Below are 11169 nucleotides of genomic sequence, written 5' to 3' on the forward strand. Positions count from 1 at the left end.
TAAAACCAAGGCATCACTGTGTTGCATTTGCATGTCGTAAACATAGTTGTGTGGGTTTTTATTCAACCGTTTTATAAAATGAAGGTATCACTGTGACACAATTGCAGATCGTAAAATTGCTCGTGTTGTTTTTTTTAAGCAACCACAAGACACAGCAGGTAGAATTGAAATTGCCCCTACCCAAAAGTTCGACCCAAAGGGGGGGGGGGGGACATCAGAATTCGTTTTAGAGGTATGGTTCCTCCGGCAAAGTTTCTTATTTTGATCCCTAGAATACGCTTTTCACAGAGCAATGAGCGATTTTTAAATCGACCCGCCCTAATATACGTATAGCTCCGATCAAAGAGATTTTTTCAGGAAATCTTCCATGATATATTAGAATAAATATCACCAAGTTTAACGTTTTTATATTGGAAATTAAGGGAGCAATGGCTAAAAATCTTTCTATCTTAACGATCGGTTGTGTGGGATATATATTATATATAGCTCCGATCGAAATGATTTTTTCATGAAATCTTCTATGATATATTAAAATAAATATCACCAAGTGTAACGGTTTATATTGAAAATTAAGGTAGAAATTGCCAAAAATCTTCCTACCTGAACGATCGGTTGTATGGGATATATACTGTATATAGCTCCGCTCAAAGTGATTTTTTTAGAAAATCTTCTATGATATATTAAAATATATATCACCGAGTTTCACGTTTATACTTTCTAAATTAAGGGAACGATCGGTTGTATGGGAGTTATATGTTATAGTGGTCCTATCCTACCGGATCCGACAAATGTCTAATATAATACAAAAATACATCCTTGTGCCGAATTTCATTGAGATATCTCAAAATTTGAGGGACTAGTTTGCGCTCAAACAGACAGACGGACGGACGGACGACAGACGGACATGGTTATATCAACTCAGTTTGTCGCCCTGATCAATTCGGTATACTTAATGGTGAGTCTATCTTCTATATTTCTCAACGTTACAAACATCGGAACAAAGTTAATATAGCATTTCATTTTCATGAAAGGTATAAAAATGTTGGATATCCTATTTTACTAACTACATACAAATGTTGTAAATAACACTGGATCACAAATTCCAATCTTTTTCTGCACCAGAGACGCCATTATGAAATTCCTATGTAAAATCACCCCCTGATTTCGAAAATCAAGGTTATTTTTAATTTTATGGTAACGTTTTTGAGATATTTACGAATAACGATTTTTTCCAAAAAAAAAAAAATGGGTCCACTTAATCATATATATCTCAAGAGCGAAGTGAGAAATTCCAAAACAATTTGAAGCTGTTAAAAGGTAATAAAATTTTCTATAAACTGTGCATACAACACTTTTTGCTAGGCCCTGCAGATTCAAAGATAACGAACAATCATTACGGACTTTTTCCATTTTTTTGTGAAAATATACAAAAATTTGTACTTTGCGAGGAAGGATCTCGAAAACGTTTTATTTTTTTGCAGATTTGTTTTTTTTCTCTCTAAGCTCTGTTTTATTACAAAAAAAAAAAAAAAAGCTTCCATTCAACAAAATCGATGAACTAATACAAACGTTATAAGCATTCAAGTAAATATATCCATTTAATACTTAAGTACCCTACTGGTACATATGTGTTAATATTCGCTAACTAACTGAACGAATACTAACACATATGTACCAGTAGGGTACTTAAATAAAACTAGAAAATCTGCAAAAACTAACTAACTGATATACGAATACTCACACATATGTACCAGTAGGGTACTTAAGTATTAAATGGGAATATTTACATGAATGATTATAACTTTTGTATTAGTCCATCGATTTTGTTGAATGAAAGCTTATTTTTTTTTAAATTAAAATAGAGCTTAGAGGGAAAAAACCAATCTGCAAAAAATAAAAAGTTTTCGAGATCCTTCCTCGCAAAATACAATTTTTTTTATATTTTTACAAAAAAAATGGAAAAAATCCGTAATGATTGTTCGTTATCTTTGAATCTACAGGGCATAGCAAAAAGTGTTGTATGCACAGTAAGAAGAAACGAAAATTTCATTACCTTTTAAAAGCTTTAAACCGTTTTGGAATTACTCAATTCGTTCTTGAGATATATATATATGATTAAGTGGAGCCAATTTTTTTTTTTTTTTTTTTTTTTTTTGAAAAAACCGTTATTCGTAAATATCTCAAAAACGTTATCATAGAATTAAAAATAACCTTGATTTTCGAAATCAGGGGTGATTTTACATAGGAATTTCATAATGGCGTCTCTGGTGCATTTTGGCTGCAAACCAGTGTAATTTGAGTTAAGTTTTCTGGTGCCAATTTAGGGAACCAGGGGACATCAATCTACGCTCACCGCTTTCTTCCAGTTAGGTTTTTTACTTCCCTGCTGCTAAATGTGGCTGTCGATAGGCCTAATTACCGGGCGGGGTGTCCTCATATATTGCCATTATATTATATCGAGCCATAGCCGCGACCCTTTTTCTTCTTTCCTCCTCTTCGCACAAAAATGAAATTATTACAGCTTCAAAAACTATTTCGTCCATTTTCCAAACAAAAATAAACACAAACTTTTGCCGCAATGTGACGCTCGAATGCCGCTTAATGTGAATTACCAAAATATGTCGAACTGTGAAGCGCCGCTGACGCTACATGCCGCGCAGCGAAATGTGAGCGAACCTTAAAATGGGGTAAATTTTGCTTTAAGTAAATAATGCAAATATTTAATTTATATACCTTTTTTACATACTATGCAAAGGGCATGCATGATATGCAAAAGGTTTTGGTTCGCAACTCACTGAGATTTTTGGTCTTACCACTTCATATGGCCATTATGTCAGTACTCTCCCAAACCTTTGGGGAGATTTTATGACGCTACAATAACAACAACAGTAGCCCGTTTCTGTATCCTTGCGATATGAATTATATCGCAAAATGCAACCCTAATTTATGGTTATCGCAAGGTAGTGTTTCTGTATGAGTGGTGAGTATGCATTTTCGATATTTCTTGCGATATTCATATCACTAGCACCGAAGGTCGTGATAGTATCAAACTATAAAAAGAAAATGAGTGAAGTTCGTTTGTTTGAAATTGAATTGGATTTTTTGTTTTCTAAAAAACCCAGAAGTGGAAAAATTGCAAAAAACCAGAAGGTGAAACTGGTGGAATTGATGAAAAAAAAAAAAATAAATAAATGTAAGGCGCGATAACCTCCGAAGAGATCTAAGGCCGAGCTTCTCTTCCAATTTGCGTCGTGCTCCTCTTGATTTTTCCCTACAAATTGGCCGGACGGGACCTACATGTTTTATGCCGACTCCGAACGGCATCTGCAAGGCAGATGAGTTTTCACTGAGAGCTTTTCATGGCAGAAATACAATCGGAGCGCTTGCCAGACACTGCCGAGGGGCGACCCCGCTTAGAAAAATTTTCTTCTAATTGAAAAATCTTATTTCTAAAATTTTTGATGTTGCTTTGCCCAGGAGTTGAACCCAGGGCATACGGTGTGATAGGCGGAGCACGCTACCATCACACCACGGTGGCCGCCAAAATTAAAAAATAACAATAATTATCATTAGAAAAAAATTATTGTTCTGGCCTTGTGCTCGAATCGAACCTTGAATCATTTATCAATAGGCCGATAAAAAAAAAAAACAATTGTTAATAAACCATGAGCACTTGGGAATGTCAAACAAAGTAATTGACAATAAACAAAAATCCAGCATTATCAGTGATTTGCACCAGATGGCGCAACACTGAATAAATATAGTTGGTAAAAAGGAATAGAAGTAGCAAATTTGCCAGTCAAACAAACCACCGCTTTATAGCTAAATGGTTAGCGCAGCATGCCTAAAGCGTACTGATGATGAAGGCTTAGCACCCTTCGAAATGGATCTATCTGCGCAGCTATGGCAGGTTGTCTAGAAAATTTTCTACTTACTATTCCAAAAACGAAATATAATTTTTCAAATTTAGAAAAATTAAAAAATAACAATAATTATCATTAGAAAAAAATTATTGTTCTGGCCTTGAGCTTGAATCGAACCTTGAATCATTTATGAAACTAATTAAATAAAGAAATATTGAATATTGAATAGTCGCGAAGTAGTTCATGTGGTAGTACATACATATTAATTATAATTAAATAAATCATCATTCAAATAGATAACGTTTTCTTTTTTCTCTAACTCATTACACAATACAAATATAAACGTGATAACGCACCTAAAAACACATTACAACTTCCTTTATATTTAATAATAATAATTTACAAAAAAAAAAATATCATCTATATCTCATTTTTTGTCTATTGTTTATAATTTAATGCAACTTGTTTGCCTTTTTCACCTTGGTCACTAATTTCGTTCTTGCTAGTCTAAATTGTACAATTATTCGTAGCCAGTCAATGGCCAGTATCCTCTTTTCTACAATTTGGAAAATATTGAAATTAATTTCCTTTTCGAAAAACTCTGCATGCTCAGCGGAAAAATGTACGCTTTTAATTTACTTCTCCCGCAAAATCAAATCAATACATTAATTTTATTGAAGCGTACATGCGATTGATGTCATGCTGATATTTATCTTGAATTTTCTTGCGTCTCAATTTGAAAGCGGCCGTAACGAGACCCACATCCGGTGACCAAACTTCTTTGCAGAGCGTAATAGCTGCGGGTACTTCAAACTTTTGTTATTTGCCTGAATGGTAAATGTTAAGGAGCATGATGTAAAAATCGTATCTTTACTGATGTGCTCGCTATTTGCAAATAAATTGTTTTCCAGACCGGGTTTGTTATTTTTATAAAATAAATTAGGCAATTTATAAGGTTGCCTATTCTTCGCATGTTTTATGATTTTAAAAACCCTCATTTATTCTTTGTTGTTGGTTCTCATATACAATTAATATAAAAAGTACAATCCAACAGCCCACGTATGTATGTCAGATGTGCTAAGTTATTTAGGCAATTAAAGTGACCTCTTAAATTTGTATGCGTCGTATTTAAATACATCCCTAAAAAGGATTGACAAATCTAAATTTATGAAACCGCTAATCTGTTGATATCTTTCTCCCATAAATAACAACCCGGTCTTTAACATGGAAATTCGATAAACATAATTCTTTTGGAAGTTGTTTTTTTATTTCATTTTTTGCACTTACACGCGTACATGTTCGTCAATTTCCTTAATAACTGCCTTCTCCAGAGCTGTTGACGCGCATAGTTACTCAAATGATTTACCCTGCAAACCATTTCGTTCCGCTAGTTCTTCCAGATGTTTCTGATTTGGAACTAGCAACGCCACTGTAAATTGTTTAGACCGCCGTAAAAGCAGATATTCTCCACAAGAGGACACGTTTTCAATTCGGACTAAATTTCCCCAGAGAAAGGTATTCGCCGACCTGCAGTTTAACCAAATCCTTTTTACGGTCTGGAAGGGAATGAAAGTAAATTAATGTTATTTGGATATGGAGAAAGATACAGAGGTAGATACAAGTCGACAAGCCAACGAATCCTATTTATTTCGCAGGCCAGGATAAAGCCACCCCAAGTTCCTTTCGGATAGAGGGTAGACGGTTTAATGTGGTTTCCCCGAGATGGTCGGTTTTGCACTTACACGCGTACATGTTCGTCAATTTCCTTAATAACTGCCTTCTCCAGAGCTGTTGACGCGCATAGTTACTCAAATGATTTACCCTGCAAACCATTTCGTTCCGCTAGTTCTTCCAGATGTTTCTGATTTGGAACTAGCAACGCCACTGTAAATTGTTTAGACCGCCGTAAAAGCAGATATTCTCTCCAAGAGGACAAGTTTTCAATTCGGACTAAATTTCCCCAGAGAAAGGTATTCGCCGACCTGCAGTTTAACCAAATCCTTTTTACGGTCTGGAAGGGAATGAAAGTAAATTAATGTTATTTGGAGAAAGATACAGAGGTAGATAAAAGTCGACAAGCCAACGAATCCTCTTTATTTCGCAGGCCAGGATAAAGCCACCCCAAGTTCCTTTCGGATAGAGGGTAGACGGTTTAATGTGGTTTCCCCGAGATGGTCGGGCAAGTACCTTAATGGTGGTATTTTACGAAATGTAGCGGATCAATATGCTGTCCACTTTCCTTTTAAAGAAAAAAAAAACGACATATAAAGTTGTAGATACGGCTTCTGATTAGGTTTTGTAACAAATTTTCGTTAAGTGTTAGCAGTATCTACAGTTCCACGTATAAGGACTCAAAGTTTGACCTTTAACGAATATTAAATAAAAATATCATATCAAAAGCTGTATATTCTGACTTGATTGAAAACAGCATATCTTGAAAAGTACAGATGCAAAAACGTCGTGTTCAATACCTGAGTATCATCTGCAATGTAGATACCCACATTCTTTATTTGGTATGTATGTACATATATATTTTGTATAGTGTACATCAAGCGTAGGAGAGGCTTGAACTTTGATAGGCTTTGATGTGGCAGACGCGATATGCAAGGAAGAAATCATATATATGGCAGGAGAACTGCCAAATACTACTGGAAATCACTGCTACAACAACAACTGCAAATCCCCCTGCATTAGCGTTGGCTATCTGGAGATAATTATGGACTTAGTCGATCCCATTATTTAATTAATATAAATCTATGACACAATTTTTATCGGAATAATTAACAGAATGCAAAATATTGAATACGCACATTCACCAATGATTTTAAGAACATTCTCTGGATGCATTTCACCAATATCACCAGTCTTAAACCACATTTTGCCATCCACCGCACATAATCAAGTGCACACGTCCACCCATAAGTTTAACAACATTCTGGAAAACCAATCTTTATAGAGTGAATTGAAATATAAATAAAATGTATATTTGTTTTAAATGCCGTTTATAATTTACTTATCAATTAACGGTGTTTGATCCAGAATTAGCTAAAAGTAAAAAAAAAAGTAGTATAAAGCCAAATCATTTTACTCAGCAAAAAAATATATATTGTAAAAATCTATACTAACCGGTAAGGAAGTCATGCAAGTAGGTTTTAATACAACCGCATCACCTTCGCATTATCTTACTGCTGGTATCAATTAAAGTCAATGGCGTTGAATAGCCAATATGCACTTCAGTTATTAAGCAAACACTCTCGGCGGGTAGCATGAAAACATGTGCTAATGGCAAAGAGTATATATTTGTTAAGAGGCGTCACTCGATACTTTTGTTGTTGCCAAAGCAAATTACTCGATGTTTTCTCAAGGTAGTCGTTGGTTTTTTTGTCAGATGTATTTATAAAAACGCCTTCTACACATCTTCGTGGGGTATTTGTGTTTATTTTATTGATTGTATTAAATTAATTAATTAATTCTCTTTCCAAAAATCGTAATTATGCAAAGTCACTTTACCGCATAAATATATAGGATTCAGTTAACAAAAACTGAACAAAACATCCTTGAGAATCACATTCGACATGACAGGGTTGCTTTGGCAACAACAAAGTATCGAGTGACGCCTCTTAACAAATATATACTCTTTGCTAATGGAAGGAAACTTAGGACACTTATCCAATAATTGTTTAAATTTGGGCAGCAGCTCACGTGACGTAATTACTGTTGTGACGTCAGTTTCGCTGTTACCAAGTCCACGTTTTGATCTCAAGACCCTATCCTAAGTCCGTCTCCTGGTTCTACGCTACCTCTCCACCAATTTTGAGCCAAATCGGTTCATCCGTTCTTGAGTTATAAATAGTGTAACTAACACCACTTTCTTTTATATATAGAGATATAATAGTGTAATAGTGTATAAGATTAATTGAAATAATGCCTAACTATCCTCTCCCGAAACGTCCGACCTTGTTGTAGTAAGCTGTCGTTTGGGCGGTCTTCCTCAAGAAAATCTACTTCTGATGGATTTCCATTCGCATTTGCTGTGTCTGGCATATTTTCCCTATGTTGCAGTCGAAAATTGTGTAAAGTTAGACACTTTGATTGCGCCTGCAAACTCAGGCTTCACCAACACTCCGCGCTCATGGGACAAACACGCAACACTTTTTTTAGAACGCCGTTTAGTCTCTCTGCCCAGTTTCGAGCTCTTATATGCGCAAAATTAAAATTTGTTTGGCCAGTTGTTATCGGAGCGCGAAACGGTTTTATAAGCCATGGCTGCAACGGATATCCGGAATCACCAATAAGCCAACTCATATTTGCACCTAGGCTGTATTGCCTTTCCTAGAAATCTTTACAAAGGCTATTTTCCCATATAAAAGCATCGTGGGTACTTCCACCAAAACGTGCGTTGCCGGCGAGTATACGTAGGATGTAATCGCATATTAACTGCACGTTTTTTTGAAAATAATCCTTTACTATTTATATAACAGTTTTCAATGTCGGCCTCCGGCTTCTTAATTTTTAAATGTGTGCAGTCAATAGCCAAAGCATCCGGGAAAGCCGGTAGCGGAGTAAAATCTGAAAAATAAATTAAATGGTATAAGTATATTTCATATATACACACCCCAGCTTGCATTTTTTGAAAATTTTGATCAAAAAATATTCAAATATCATACCCCAAGATGATTAAAAACGTTCAAATTTAAAAGCATTTTCTGTTCGAAAATTAACGTATCGTCGGGAGAAAAATGTACCATAAATGTGATTATTCTCGAATAATCATTTATGATTCATATGTATTTCGAAACGCTTTTTGTGCATATCTGATATCATTGTAAAATTGGCTTTAATTGTTTTAGAGTAATATTTGAATGCTTTTCACAGTCATTTTCTGATCATATTCGTGAACATATTTCAGGCATTTTGGTTGAGATTTTTGAATCATTTTTGAATGCGATTATCATGCATTTATTTTGCATATCTCATACAAATAAGATACTACATGCTAATCTTATTTCAGCTATTTGAAACAAAGGTAATTCGCAAACAAACTAGACCAATATACATCTGCGACTACAACATCCAGCATCAGATATGATCGTCAACATCTTAAAATACGATATGGTACGAGATGTTGAAGCCATATCCAGGTACATATGTCAAGAGAGTTTCACTTACCTGGGGTTCAAATATTTCACAACCTTTGTATTGTGTAATGGTTGGATTTATATTTTCTGGGAAGCCGAAGGTGGAGAAATGGTTGGGGAAGTCTTTTGTTAGGAAAAGTATATACATTATTTCTTACCTTGAAGGATAAAATTTTAATATATTTTTTCTGAACTTCATGATTGAAAAAATGTATGTCTGCGTAAAAATAAGATCTTCAATCAAAAGTAAAATTTTAAACAAGTATAAAATTCATTATTCAGTCAACAAAGATTGTCAGAAAAGATTCAGAAAGCTGAATGAAAAATGATTAAAAATTTTTGATCACCTAAAGTAAACACATTTCATTCAAATATGATTCCAAAATATGATTGAAAAACTATATACAGTTTTTGATCATCAAAAGTATTCATATTTGATTATTATGTTCAATTGTATGATAACTCATTTTTTAGTCAGAAAGAGTAATCAAATTTTATTGATATGTAGGGAAATTCAGTGGGTCAGCTTTAATAATAATAAGTGTAGCCAAAGTGGCAAGGTTAAACTATGATCAACTTTGACTGGAGTTTAAACCAGCACTGAAAAGCTTGCCCGCTGTCTCTTAAAGTACTTACATTTGTTTTACGGCATCTTGCTCACCGACCGTATTAGGAAATTTGATGTAGCTGCACATCAGTTCTATTTCTATAATGTGCGCAACCTCCTTAATCGATCTACTGACCATCGTTTTGCTCAAGGAGCAAACAAAATCCTGCCCAACATCTCGAAGAAACGAGCCAGTTGCAAAATAATGTAGTGCTGACAGCATCCTAAGTGCCTTTCGCACAAACGTCGTTCTTTGCCCGTTCTTCATGTACGGGCTGATTTCGTTGAGCAACACGATAGCTGCTTCTTTTTTGAAGCGAAAGAGCTCTTCGAAGCGTACTTCAGGCAACTGAAAGGGGTCCGTTGCATCCCGTAAATGGCGTCTGTGTATCGCAACATGTTTCCTTGGTCAGTTGCCAAAGCAAATAATGCAGCCGTAAACATTTTTTCCTACGGAAAAAGTACATACATATTAGTAAAACTTAAAGAGCACAAGGCGAATTTGTAAAGTAACTTGGCCCGAATTCTTTCTATGCATATATGTACATATTTACTTACTTATAGCTCCTGGGTGGACTGAGTCTTCGAAAAATCATAAAAAAACAATTTGTTTTTTTGTTGGTTTTGGGAATTGAATCTTCCAAAGTAAATACCCGTAGCACAATATTTTTCCTTTATTATTATAGTCAAGGGATGATTGTAAATTCCTTAAAATACCAATTTAAACCAAAGTTGACGATTTATATAATGAATATTCTTCTCTTGTGATTGAATCATGGAGTACAACAACGAAAAAAGAATTTGTGGTTGTTATTACATTTTTAGCTATTGATGACAGATCCTATGTTCCATTTCGATTGTTCCATCGATATGATAAAACTATTATATCGCAAGGTGAATTGAGTGCGTTACAGAAACACTTTTCATATTGAAAGCAGACCTTATAATGAGCTTATCTGGACCCAGAATAGATTGGTATTGAAAATTGAACGAAATCGGATGATAACCACGCCCACTTTCTATATATATAACATTTTGGAAAACACAAAAAACCTGATTATTTAGTAAATAATACACCTAGAATGTTGAAATTTGACGTGTGGACTTATATTGAGACTCTTGATAAAAATTTGAAAACATTTTTTACAATAGGCGTGGCACCGCCCACTTGTGATAAAATCAACTTTTCAAATATTAATCATAAAAAAAATCGTTAAACCTATCGTAACAAAATTCGGCAGAGAGGTTGTCTTTACTATAAGGAATGCTTTGAAGAAAAATTAACTAAATCGGTTAAGGACCACGCCCACGTTTACCGCGTAGATGGTCATTTAAATCTTATGTATTTCCAGAAAATTTAAATTGTTTTGCATATATGGCATTTAACGTCATTGTAAATTTTGATGAAAAGTTTAAAAGCATTTTCGGAGAAAAAAATTTAAATAAGTACCACGCTTAACACGTTTGTCGATTAGTTTGAAGTATGTAAAGCGTTAAAATTTATTTTAATACCTTTTTAATTGAGATGTCTGATATATGTAGAGTAAAAATTTAAATAGAA

General features: G+C 34.5%; 1 long non-coding RNA gene across 1 annotated transcript; it reads right to left on the reverse strand.

Moving 5' to 3' along the window:
- Positions 1 to 4232: 4232 nt before the first annotated feature.
- On the reverse strand, positions 4233 to 8501 carry LOC137246601 (uncharacterized). Its single transcript, XR_010951592.1, has 5 exons — positions 6990 to 8501; positions 6877 to 6908; positions 6674 to 6811; positions 5151 to 5874; positions 4233 to 4690 (listed from the first exon to the last, which is right to left on the reverse strand). It is a non-coding gene; the product is annotated as an uncharacterized lncRNA (long non-coding RNA).
- Between the last annotated feature and the right edge of the window lie 2668 nt (positions 8502 to 11169).

This window comes from Eurosta solidaginis, chromosome 3, assembly GCF_040869045.1.
Source record: "Eurosta solidaginis isolate ZX-2024a chromosome 3, ASM4086904v1, whole genome shotgun sequence".
Lineage (NCBI taxonomy): Eukaryota > Metazoa > Arthropoda > Insecta > Diptera > Tephritidae > Eurosta > Eurosta solidaginis.